Source organism: Arvicanthis niloticus, chromosome 5 (assembly GCF_011762505.2).
Source record: "Arvicanthis niloticus isolate mArvNil1 chromosome 5, mArvNil1.pat.X, whole genome shotgun sequence".
NCBI classification, from domain to species: domain Eukaryota; kingdom Metazoa; phylum Chordata; class Mammalia; order Rodentia; family Muridae; genus Arvicanthis; species Arvicanthis niloticus.
The window spans coordinates 18,346,753-18,360,684 of NC_047662.1; the positions used below are offsets into that span (position 1 = coordinate 18,346,753).

General features: G+C 39.4%; 1 protein-coding gene across 5 annotated transcripts in view; it reads right to left on the minus strand.

Moving 5' to 3' along the window:
* Luzp1 (leucine zipper protein 1) overlaps positions 1-13,932 on the minus strand; it is an 89,013-nt gene that overhangs the window by 19,051 nt on the left and 56,030 nt on the right. For all 5 annotated transcript variants that reach the window (XM_076933950.1, XM_034502279.2, XM_076933949.1 and 2 more), the window contains one exon: positions 11,030-11,132. The gene's annotated coding sequence lies outside the window, so the exon portion shown is untranslated. The remainder of the gene's footprint in view (positions 1-11,029; positions 11,133-13,932) is intronic.

Here is a 13,932-nt window from a genome sequence, read left to right on the forward strand (position 1 = left end):
TATCTGCAGGGAGTAACCTAAAAGGTACCCAGAGAAATGAAATTTGACAAATGGGTATGTTTTATTTTGCAGAGCTTTAAAAATTAAAATATGTGTACCCATAGATAGATATTCAAGATTTCAATGGGCAACTGCTTTAACTTCTGACAAGGCTGATTTAGTAATTACACATCTATTAGATGTTATTGCAATTATAAAAACACCTGTACAAATTAAGACTGACAATGCTCCAGCATGTGTCTCTAGTCAAATGAAACAATTTTTTTTACATATTTCAATACAAAGCATATTACAGATAGACCACATAATTCTATGGAACAAACAGTTGTGGAAAGATCCAATTATACTTTAAAAGAAATGCTTAACAAACACAAAGGGGTAACAAAAACCCTCAGTCATAAATTACATAATGCTTTATTGACCTTAAAATTTTTTGAATGCTAATGAATAAAAAACAGCTGCTTAGAGACAATGAACTATGGGGGGGGGGGGGGGGAGGAGGGGAACTGCTGAACTAAATCCGTCTGTATATATTAGGGATGTCTTAATGTCTAAATGAAGGGAAGGAAAAAGGGTATGCCTATGTCTCCACAGTAGAAGAAAAACTATGGATTCCACCCAAATTGATAATAATCAGATATGACCAGGGAGCATCCCTGGAGATCTTGGCTGCAGACAGGGCGGTGGTTGCACATGCCTTTAATCCCAGCACTTGGGAGGCAGAGGCAGGCGGATTTCTGAGTTCGAGGCCAGCCTGGTCTACAGAGTGAGTTCCAGGACAGCCAGGGCTACACAGAGAAACCCTGTCTCAAAAAACAAACAAACAAAAACAACAACAACAAAAAACAAAAAAACAAAATCAAGAAAACCAAACAAGACAGGTAACACAATTTGCTGCTCCCTCCATATGGGAACAACTCTGAGATTGGATGAGATATAAAAATGTCTCCAGCCAGAACTTCGGTTTCCTTCGTTAATAATCCTTTGGCTACAAAGTCCTCAGGACTTATCATGCCAGCCTTTCAATTGACATAACTTTCTATTACCGTTTGGTTATACAATTAATACCAACTTATAAAGAAAGATAGATGTCTTTCACCTGCTCAAACAAGAGCAAAGAATCTTCATTAACTGATTTGTACACCTTGCACATTCCATAAATGTGTTAATACAGAACTATGTATTACTTGTGAGAGTTTATATATTTACAGCAAATGCCAATGAGGTCAATAAAACCCTGACAAAATTCACCCTCAGGAATGCTGAGATGCTCAGGCTTACAGTTACAGCTTCCTGCCTAATCCTACCTCAGACACTTCAATGCTGTTTCCTCCGAAGACTTGCTTTCAGGACAACTTCAAAACATCCTACTTACTTGGTCCCCCCCTTTCAGACTGTTTCAATCAGGACTTTGTTTAAGCCTGCATTTTCACAACATACAGAGACTGAACAACAAATGCTACAGCTAGCTTTCTTTTCTTTTCTTTTCTCTTTTCTTCTTTCTTTCTTTCCCCCCACCCCTCCTCCCTCCTCCCTCCTCCCTCCTCCCTCCTCTGTCTCCCTCTCCCTCTCCCTCTCCCTTTCTCTCTCTCTCTCTCTCTCCTGAGACAGGGTTTCTCTGTGTAGCCCTGGCTGTCCTGGAACTCACTCTGTAGACCAGGCTGGCCTTGAACCCAGAAATCTGTACAGCTAGCTTTCTTAAGACTAACCATTTTCCCAATTTTCTTCCCCCCCCCCAAAGGAATATAATTAAAATCAGCAAGAAGCAATTATAAGAGAACTAGGCCCCATTCCCAAGAGGTAGGGTGGATGATTTTTTTGGTCCTTCAATGCATATTGTATGTTTGTCATCATTTAAAGAGTGATGGTTACAATAGTTATGGTCTTGGACAGGTATAAAACAAAATAGGGTGGTTAGATTCAGGGATTTTTTTTTTCTGGTTCTTTTTCTTTCCTATCCTATCTAGGGTTAGGAGGCAAATGGGGGAGGCAAAAGGGTGAAAAGAGATAGGGGAGATATAGAAATAATATAAGGATAATAGGAAAAAGGGGTAGATTATTGAATCTACTTTTAAACCAAAAAACTTTTTTGGGTTTTTGTTTGTTTGTTTGTTTTGTTTTTCGAAACAGGGTTTCTTTGTGTAGCCCTAGCTGTCCTGGAACTCACTCAGTAGACCAGCCAAAAAACATTTTTAAGCCATAATCTTACACTGGTACAGATCTTTGTATATTGATACAAAAATTAAGGTTATATTTTGTTTCATTGGTATTGATGTTCGAATATTGATAGATATTAAGGTTATATTTTACTATTGGTATAAAATTCTGTATATTTATACTAATTTAAAGTTTTTGATACACATAATATATATGTTTTCAACTTTTGAGATATTGTATCTATATAATTCTTAAAGATACAATGTAAGTTCTAGTCCTTTTAAGCCTGCTATTACAAACTGTTTAGGATAATTAAGTAATATGAATTAAAAGTCAGGCAATCAAACTCATGGTCATATTAGATACTAGTTTAGTTAATTACAATAAGATGTTTTCATGGTTATTCAAATAGTAAATAGAATAAACAATGGCTGTCAATTCAGAGATACAATAGATAGATGGTCTCCAAAAACCTCAGAGATCAGAATATGACAGAATATGATTTAAAATTGTTTCATTATTAAAAGATCTTTTTCAACAAGAAAGATCAGCTCCTGGAAGTACCCCAATCCACTTCAAAGAAGATAAAAGAACATAAAAGAGCCTCCATATAGAGTTTACCTCAAATGTGACAAGCTGCCACTGGGCAGAAAGCTGCCCATATTTCAACTGCAGACAAAATGCTGTCCAAAAAGCACAAACAGAACACAGGAAAGTTGACTGCCATGCTCTGCCCATGCCAGGTAAGCAGTCCTTCATACTTCCTGCTTCACAAAAGGTCTGTCAGATATTCTGGGCCAGAAGGCTGAAGACAGAATCTCCTACATTATAGAGAATTTCTGGGTGACTGTCAAGACAACCTGTTCCTGTCATTTCTATAGCTTCAGAAGCTGCTTGCCTGTACTTCCTACATACTCAGGTAATATTTATTCCTTCTCAGGTCTTTGATGGGGAAGACTAGATAAAGTCTGACAATTATATAGGATTTAAGAAAATGTTTTAGGTCTTAGAAGATGCTTTAGGCTAATAATATAAGTTAGGACAGAAAATAATATAGGTACAAAACTCTAAACTCACCAAGATAGTATAGACAATAGAATACTTTCTATACAAAGTTGACAAATATTTATGGGCTAGACATAATGTGAATCGTACCTGATTAGTCATAATAATTGTTATCACTGTATATAGATTATTATAAGTGGGTCTTTTGTCTAATATTTGTCTTTTATTAGACAAAAAAGAGGGAATGTAGACATAATGCACTGTGTAAAGGTTATCCTTGTGTTATTCCAATGCTGACTTCTCCGCCTTCATATCTTGTTTCAATCCAGATATGGCATTGTAATGCTTGTGTCAAGAATCTCCTGTCTCAAGTTTGTATAAACAATTCTTACTATTTGTTCTCTGCCTTGTCAATAAATGCTAATCACCCAATGGCTGGGCAAAACAGAGAATAGGGCAGGATTTTGCCAGCCAGGGGAAGGAGGAAGAGATAGATCATCAAGGAAGAATAAGGAGGAAAGAATTTTTGAGAGATCAGCAGGAAATATGAAAGTCTCAAATTGCAAGTATTATTGGGATTTTGGCTAATAGGCAGCCAGACTAGTTTAGCGGTTGGGATAGATTAAGATAGACTGCCCAGATATTGAGGTAGAGCCTTGAAATATTTATATTAAATAAAAATTTTGTAGAGCCTGTCTCAAAAAACTTAAAAGAAAAAAAAAAGTGAACCTAAACATATAGATGTTGGATGATAGCAATTATTATGGCCTAACCCATGATGAAAATCAATATAAATGCCATGGTGTAGGCCGCCAACCTGACTCGGCCGGTCAAGATGGCGCCGGCCTCGGCCACTAGTGCACTGCGCATGCGTCAACTCAGTTTGTCGCCAAACCCCTCCTGAAAGGGGTATGCTAATGAGGTACCACAATCAAGCAGGGTATGCTAATGGGGTACCAGGATCCTGACCAATCACCCCCTGGGGGTTATGCTAATGTAGTATGCTAATGAGGCACCAGGATCCTGACCAATCACCCCCTCCCGGGGGTATGCTAATGTGGTATGCTAATGAGGCACTGCAATTCTGACCAATTGCGCACCTCCACACGCTTTTCCCCGCCCAGGGCTGAGGGTATGTAAGCAGCTCACCCTGGGCATTCGAGGTCTCCTCCTGAAAACTAAAAGAGCGCTTCTGCAATAAAGGCTGTCGAGAAGGATCCGGTTGTTCGCATCTTCCTTGCTGATCAAGTGGGGCGCAACACCATGGTTTTTCAAAAGACTACTAAAGAGTGGGACTAGGAAGACCAAACAAGAAGCATTGTGATAATCCAGGCAAAGACCACTGTGGCTGATAACAGGCACTAAGAATTGATCAGAACTCTGGCCATGTGAAGGGAGAACTCCATGCCTTTGTTCCTAGACTGCACATGATGTATAAGACAGGCAAGAAATTAGGAATGCTTAAGGCTAAGGTAGCTGGCCTGGATTTGTAGGATAGTGCTGTCCTAAGTCTAATGCAATTGAGTATACATGGAACAGTAGGAAAAGGAAGTTAAGTTTAAAACATTATTTGTGAGTGGTTAATGGTCATCCAAAGACAATAGAGCCCATAAACACACAAGCACAGACAGAGCTCAGGAGAGAGATGGTCTCACAATATAAATTTGTGAGTCAACAAAAACAGATGGCAGAAAAACAGAAAAACATCGACATTGCCAAGGAATTGAGTAAACGCAGAGAAAATAAGACATCAACGGTCTGAACCCACAGAGATGAAATAGCAAAGGGGACAAAGCATCGTGAGGCAAGTGGAAAAATCACAAGAGTGCACAGCACATAGTGTCATGGAAGCTTCCAAAAAGCAATGATCAGCTGTGAAGACCAACACAGATGGATCTATCAAGATAATGGTATCACAAGTATTGCCAGCACAACACCAGAAGGGCTGAGATGTCTCAGTTGTAAGGCATTTTGTCCAGCATATGAGAAGCCTGGTGATCCATCTCCAGTATCACATAGGCAGGGTGGCAAGGGTTCAGCACTAATTAACAGGAATAGTGTTGAAAACAGTGACAGATTTGAAATTAGGGGCAGTGACATGGTGGATGACAGCAACAATGTGGACACTGAATGATGGAGCCTTGTAAGATTAGATTCAAAGCCAGGGGAAAGGAGGGAAGGAACACACAACCTGACTTATAAGAAAAGCCAGCATCTTATAGTAAAAATGACTCCCAACAATCCAACTACAACTGAGGTTTGAAATACCAAATGCCTTCTGGAGCACTGGCTGTACTACATGATCTAAGCCACCAGATGGAGCCCGTGCAGCTCTTATAGAACAGCACTCTGCTCTCTTCTCTCCTCTAGGCTCTTTAGACTCTTTCTCATCTCTCCCTAGCCTACATGCTTCCACATTCTCCAAAAATGAAGGGAACAAGTCTTTTTCCTTTGGCTCAGTGGCACAGCAAAACCCTTATCTATTGTTACACTAGTTGGGGGATTAGGGTCTAAACAAATTTCATATATTCAGTAATAGAAAAGATAAAGAGTTAAAGGATTTATACTAACTTAACAGTTACCGGATGACAAATGACACCATGTGTCTACAAAGCGCTTTAAAAGCAATGAGTCATTGTAAATAGGCTTAAAACCAGCAAATTGTACAATGTAAAGAGGTGAACTCCATGATATATATTATTAATAATATATATATATTATATATTATTATATTATATATATATATAATTATATATTAATATATATCACTGCAATAATGCTTTGTTTGTGTTTACTTTTTGAGACAGAGATTCTCTATGTAGTCCTGGTTGTCCTGGAACTCACTCTGTAGATCAAGCTGACCTCAAACTAACAGAGGTCCACTTGCCTCTGCCTCCCGAGTACTGGATTACAGGCATGTGCCACCATACTAGGTTCAAGAATGCAAAAAATTAAAAGCCCACACAATTGGCATGTCAGCATTTCTGTAGTCCCTGCTACTCAGAAGTCTAAAGCAAGAGGATTCTTTAAACCAAGGAGCTTATAACCAGCCTAGGGAACATAGTGAGGATCCCATACAAAACCAAACCAAAACAGAACAGCCTATCCTCAACTGATATTTTTAATACACACCCTTTTTACTACTTTATACTGTACTTGTCATAAACAAATCTCAAGAGGAAATTATAATAGTTAATATTTATTTGTCAATTTTATACAATTTGGTATGCAACAAATCATCAGGCAGGTCTTCGAGGAACTGTTTTGATTATGTTAATTGAAGGGGAAAGACCCATACTTGAAGTGAGTGGAACCATTCCCTGGGTCTGTGGATTCAGTGTAACCAGCCTTGACTTCTTCACCATAATGAGAACATTCTAAGTATATGCCAGAATAATCCTTTTTCCCTTACCTTTTTTTTTTTTTAAACAGGATATTTTATCCTGGAAACAGGAAAAGAACTAATACAGATATCAAACTTTAGCACAGCCCCATCTATAAATTATCACTACTTTAAATTACAGAAGTTCAGAAAACTAACTGCTGTTTTCATGTGAATTAAAATTTTCTTTTTAGATGTTTTTAGGTAGGGGTGTGTGTGTGTGTGTGTGTGTGTGTGTGTGTGTGTCTGTCTGTCTGTCTGTCTGTCTGTCTGTCTGTCTTTGTGAGTGTACATATCTGTGGGGTACCTGTAAGGCCAAAAGAAGAAATTGGATCCCCTGGAGCTGGAGTTACATGTAGCTATGGTGTTACAGCCCAGCATGGGTGCTAAGATATGAACTCTAGTCCTCTACAAGAGCATCAAGTGCACTTAGCCACTGAGTCATCTTGCTAGCCCCTCCATTTGAATTTTAGTGTTAATTTTCTATCTTCTGTTCAAAATTGAGTGTGGAGACTCAACCAGTATAGCACAGGAATTAAAAAACTTAACTGGGTTAACAGCCAGCAAGTATTTACTTGACACTTAGAGAACATTACATTCACTACCCTATCTGAAATCTTTTCAAGGCTCCTATTATTCTTAGGATTAAGTCCAAATTCTCCAGTTAAAACAAGAAGCCCTGCATGTTCTGGCCTTGCCTGCTCACCTATCTCTCAAGCCTTGTCTTCAGCCTGCATGTCAAGTCTCATTTTTGGCTGGCTGTGGTGGTAGAAGTACTGGAGCTTGAACCCAGGGCCTTGAGCATCCCAGACAAATGCTCACAATACTGTATGAGTTTTATTTACTCAGTCTATTCCTCCCTACTTGCTTTCTTATTTGTATTCTGAATTCTCAGTACCCAGAAGGGAGCACACAATAAATGTTTTTAACTTAGTGAATATGAGTGGCTGAATGAACTTCCTAATGATTCAATGTCTGGCCAGACACTGGCCATTAACAAGACAGCACTAAATAATACCAAGGCACTGTTCATGGGTTACAGTGGAGGAAATGGCTAGCAAGAGTGGATCCAGATGGGACATCCGTTCTAAAAGATCACACCCAAGCCTTGCACCACTTGCTCAGTGGCTTAACCATCACACTGTCCCCCTTCTAGCCTGAAGGTCTGTGCCAAGGAAATCAGGCCAAACGGCTGAAGTCACTCCTTATAGGCCGCCCAAATATCATTACTGGTCGATAAGAACAAAAAGTATTTCTGGATCTTCCTTCACTCCTTAGAATAGTTTTTAAACTTCAAATACACATTTATCTTTGTTTTTGTTTTTTGATACAGGGTCTCTCTAAATAGTCCTGGCTGTCCTGGAACTCACTATTTACCAGGCTGGCCTTGAACCACACACCTTAATTTATTTAATACACATCTCTTATCTGGAGTGATATACCCTGGGTTATTTATAAAGAGATAAAATTCCTTTCTTCCTAATGTTTGCCTGCTTCCTGCAGAAGATTTCATTATTCACTAAATATTCATGGAACATCTATGATGTACCCAGGCTTCTGTGAAGTGCAAGAATGAAAAAATTAAGAGCTCCCTTTGGTGCCGGGCAGTGGTGGCGCACACCTTTAATCCCAGCACTTGGGAGGCAGAGGCAGGCGGATTTCTGAGTTCGAAGCCAGCCTGGTCTACAGAGTTAGTTCCAGGACAGCCAAGGCTACACAGAGAAACCCTGTCTCGAACAAAACAAAACAAAAAAAAACAAAAAAAAAAACAAAAAAAAAAAGAGCTCCCTTTGGTTGTTTTTTGGTTTTTTGTTGTTGTTGTTGTTGTTGTTGTTATTGTTTTTAAAAAATAAGACAGACATAGCCAAAAATAAAACAATGGTTTTTAAAACTAAAGCCCTCCCTACTGGGCATAATGTCACTCTCCTGTGATCAAGGCACTTGGGAAACTGGGGCAAGAAGATCAAGAACTCATAGTGAGCTCACAGAGATGAAACAAAGGATAGAAAGAGGGGAAGGAGGAATCAGAGCAGCACTAGCCTTTCTCTGACCACTTCAAATGATATCACAGGCATCCACCACTTCTATCCTCATACACTACTTTTCTTCTTTAGCACACTTGACCACCATACACACACACACACACACACACACACACACCCTGGGAGGTCAGAAATAACAATTAACTGTGCCTGAGAGTAGCCTCTGGAAAGAACCTGTTCATGCTAAACCTTAGAATCACAGAGAAGTAAAGGGAAGGACAGACAGTCCCATTGCTTGTGTTTCATTTCCACACTTTCACCCAATAGTCCAAGTGTTCCTGGAACTTACCATGTAGCCCACATTAGCCTCAAATTCACAATGCTCCTGCCTCAGTGTTCCATGTGCCTGGGTCACAGGCATGTACCACCCATCAGTTCCATCTTTTAAAGCCAATGTCTCTCACATCAATATCTACCTCAGTTCCGATTAATATTAGAAAGATATCATGCCTAATTTCTTAAACCTCTTTAAAAAACAAAACCAAAGACAGGGCCTTTTATATCTCCTGCTGACCTTGAACTCAGTATATAACTAAGGATGTCCTAGAATTTCTTATCTCCACTGCCTCTACTTCCCAAGTGCTAAGACTATAGGTATATATCATAGCACCTGGCTTATGTGATACTGGGGGGCCTGAACCTGGGTATGCTAAACTCCACCAACTGAGCTATATCATCAGCCCCTTAAACCTACTTCTAAGTGGCCCTAGCTACTGGCACTTTAGAAACTAGCTCTTCTTCCTGCCCTTGCAGATCAGGAAGGTCTGAAATAGAACATAATAAATCCTGCCCTGCCCCTTCTCCCAACATAGTTGCCATGATTCATTTCCTGTTCCCAACAATCATTTAAAGCAGGGGTCAGCAAACTTCTTTGCAGTTTGATATATAACTATACAGACTTAGGTTAGAAATAAGTATTTTAAGTTTTGTGGAACTAAAAATGTCTATCCCAACAACTCTGTAGTGTAAAGCAGACATGTCAGACATATAAGCAAATAAACATATCCATGTTTCAACTAAACATATTTATAAAATCAGGCCAAGAGGCCTTGTCACTCAGTTGGTAGAATGCTTGTTTAGCATGCCCAGGTTCGGCCCCCCAGTACCGCAACAGAGACTTTGGCATCTCCTCATCCACAGAGAACTCAGAGCATTGTTTTAAACAGTCTCCTCTAGATCACTTCTAGTAACAAGTCTTAAAAGACTTAGGCCTTCTAACAAGCATATCTTATCACCACTTCCTGGATATATCTACTTCATTACTGGGTTTCAGTGATTCTCTCCCCCCATCATACATTCATATATTTTAGACTCAGAAAACTCAGGATTAGCACTCATGCAGCATTCAGAAACTTTTCAAAATGGAGAATTCAATGTACAAGTTGTCTAGTAACTCATCATCCAATTCTTCTCTGAGCACTTCTAATGACAAGAAGGACAGACACTTTCCCAACAGAAAACTCATTCCATCTTTAGATAGCTCTACAGGAATTCACTATTTTTCAGACTCGAATGTTTAACCACATTATATGTAAACTTAATATTGTCTGACTTACACCAGAATCTGAGAGTCACAGGGTAAAGCACATGTTAATATGCTGTGCACTACCTCATGACAAGTTCCTCCTTGTCCTTATGACATCCTTTTCATGAGTGGATTGACATGGGACGTGTTACTGAGATTTCTCTCTGTATCCAGTCATCCCATGACCACTGTCCATTTTCCAAACTTCCCCCCAGTCCTTTCTCTATCCACATTACACCAGAAGTGACGAGGACCACGAGGTCCCCTGGCTGCTCCCTGCTCATGTTCTCACCCTCTGCCTTCTCAATCCTGGTTTGTTGGCATTCTCCACAGCCTTCATGTGCACCAATAAAGACTGGCTCACAAAACCCAAAGAGAGCAAAGGAATGGCTGTTAGTCCAAGTTTCTTTAATCTGTTTATTTTGGTGTGCTTAAAGGTGAGCGAGCCACTATCTCAATCCAGAAAGTAACTTTCTCAAATGGTGAATGTGCTATGATGAAAAGGACCTAGTTTCAAAAGTTAACTCTATCATTTGCTGCCTGTGTAAACTTGAGAAGTTATTTAACCTCTCACCTCACTTTCTGTCAATGATGAAAAGCACTAACCTCACAGAGTCAGAATAGGTATTAAGAAAGAAAATGTATGACAAACAGGCTTGACCACAGTAAATACTCAATAAGGAACATGTTAGCCCTGCTCCTTAAAGTTTTTGGCTTCATGAATAGACTACAACCTTCTCAAAAGAGAAAACATATAAAGTGCTTAACTTAGCTTGGCCTCATGTATGGTTCACACACAACAACGCATCAACCAACACTAACTTTCCTCCCTTCACTTGCTGGAGTAGAAAATTGTAAAGGCTTCAGAAACCACCTAATTCCATTGGTCTGGCAGCTATCGCTGGGCAGTATACTTACCATTTAGGTAATAGGAGCTTTCTATGGGGACTTATGGTTGCCCTCCCCACTGTCTGCTGTCTTGGAAACAGTCACTATCTTTCACTGGTAGCTGCTTGTTGACCTAGACAGAATATAAAAGAAGAAATTAAGTACAGCATGAATCATGTCAAAGCTCAGGTGACCCAAAGACTTTCACATATAGTTCAGTATCAGACAAAGGCAAGGAAGAGCTATACTATACCCTGGCTGTAAAGAAAACTGCCTATGTCGCTGAAAGGGAGCAAGGCCCCATGATACTTCCCCCTCCTATGAGATTATATGACTCCAGGCCAGATTGTCTTTACTTAAATTAATAGGATCTGAGTTCACAATTATCTTAGGTTTCTTAGAGCTCTTCAGCACCCATGTGCAGAAACCTGAAATGGTGATGCACATCTGTTACCTCATTCTGGGTGGTTGCTGGTCAGCCAGTTTCCCAATCAAGAGTCCCAGGTTCAGTAAAAGGCACTATCTCAAAAACAAGATATAGAGCAAAAGAGGAGGGCATCTGAAGTTGACCTCTGGGCCTACACACATAGAAGCATGAGCACATACACATGTACATACACATATACACCTATGCATATATTTACAATACGTAGAAAAAAAAACAATTTAAAATATTAAATCTCCAGGCAATGATGGCACACAGCTTTAATCCCAGTGCTTAAAAGGAGCAGAGTCAGGTAGATCTCTGTGAGTTTGAGGCCAGCCTGGTCTACAGAGAGAATTCTAGGACAACTAGGGCTACACAGAGAAACCCTGTCTTGAACTTGCCACTCCCCTCAAAAAAAAATTAAGTAAATCTAAACGTTTAAAATAAATAGAACAGAATGGCGAAGACAGTGGGAGCAGAATAAATATACTAAGTGAAAATAAGTCTAAGTTGTTTGTCTGTGGCTTCCAGAAAGCCTCCATCAGACCCTTCTCTAGAGTGTACAAATTAATTTCTATTATAAGAAAAACTGGTAACAGGATATGCAATGACTTGAGATCACAGATACACACAAACTATCACACAAAACTTTATTGGAACAGGTCACCTTCATCCACTCATTAACCTCGGGGAGTCACCCAGATAGAAGCAAAGAAGAAAATGTGAAGGTAGAAAATAAAAGGCCAGGAAGAAAATTAAAACAATATCCAAAGTAGCTCCAGGAACACTGGGAAGCAAGTAAGTCTTTGATGTCCTGTAACTGCTGATACAGTTCTGAGTGTTGTCAGGGAGTAGAGCTGAGACACTTGCATCTATAGTATCTTCTCCAAAAGCCTGTCTGTTATAGGACAAGATGGGACACTTGGTCAGAGTGACTAAAGTTGGTAAAACAGCTAATCTGAGGTTTAGATTTATTTAATTTTTAAGAATTATTTCTGTGTGTGACATATCTGTATATGCATGTGAGTGTGTGCTTATACAAATGGCGTTTAAGAGCCAGTGAGCAGCTGCCCTAAGTGTCCTCACTAACTTCATTTGCTGAGCCACTGAATGCTGGAGCACAGGACATTTTAGGCACACATGAAAGAACAAAACCTCAATAGCAGAAGCCATGTCATTCTGGTAATTCTGCCTTTATCTACAATCCGGCTCACTCTACCACCTCACAAAGGGAAAGAAGAGAATCTACAGCAAGTGGTCTTCTCTGACTGAAGTGCAAACTAAGAGTAAGACACATCTTCAGAGGCAGAAACACGAATGGCAATCCATGCTCTGCTGCTAATATACCATGGGGTTTAGAGGAAAAAAACGAGACCTCAGTTTACCCATCCAACAAAAGGTCCCACTAAACAGTATGTAGAAATCTCTTCTGACCTGTAAGGATAACAAGCATGCACATGGTACACATACATGAATACAAGTAAAAAAAAAAAACACTCATATACATTTTTTAAAGGTAAACAAATATAGTAAAAATTTTAATGAATTTTTTTAGTTGACTGAAGCTAGAAATACATACTCATAATCCCAATACTTGGATGACTAAAGCAGAAAGATGGTGAATTTGAGGCCACCTTGAGCTACACACAGTGAAACCCCATCAAATTACCACCACCACCACCACCACAACAACAAAATTTTTTATCAAGAAAACTGGAGTTGAAGAGAGGGCCCTGCAGTTAGGAGTGCAAATTACCCTTACAGAGGATACAAGTTCAGCCCTCAGCAAACACATCAGGCAGATAATTCTACCTCCAGGGTATCTAACACCCCTGGCCAATGGCACTTGTACTCACATGCACATATTCACACACAGATGTACACATATACACATAGTTAAAATAAGAATCTTTTTTAAAACAAAGAAAATGAAATCTGTTCCTATGTATTGAGATCTCGAATTCATTTCCTGTCATCTCCAAACAGCCACTAGCATTTTGGGTCAGCTTATGACCTGAGTTCTATCCCTGAGACACACATGATGGAGAGAACCAACTGCTGCAGATTTTGTCCTATGACTTCCACATGGTCATTGTGCACATACATACATCCACATCTACACAAAATAAAATAAAATGTAGGGTTTTTTTAAAAAAAAAAAAAAAAAAAAAAAAGGTTTTAGCTGAATCTGAAGAACGAGCTGAGTCCCTTAACCTCTACGAGTCTGATTATCAAGACAGCCTAAGAATTTAAACAAAGTAGTTAAACAGCAAGTCACAACTATCCTAAGAAGGAGGAGAAATCACAACTACTTTTAATTAATTAATTACCATCAATCTCCATGGTAATTATAATCAGATAAATACCATATCTCTAATTTAACAAAGAAGCAAGGGCCCAAAGTCTCACAGCTGATAAATGGTAAAGTGGACTCTCACCCAGGTTACTCTGCTCCAAATTTTGCTTCTCTTCTGGGGTGTTATCTCAAATTTTGCCCACACAAAAG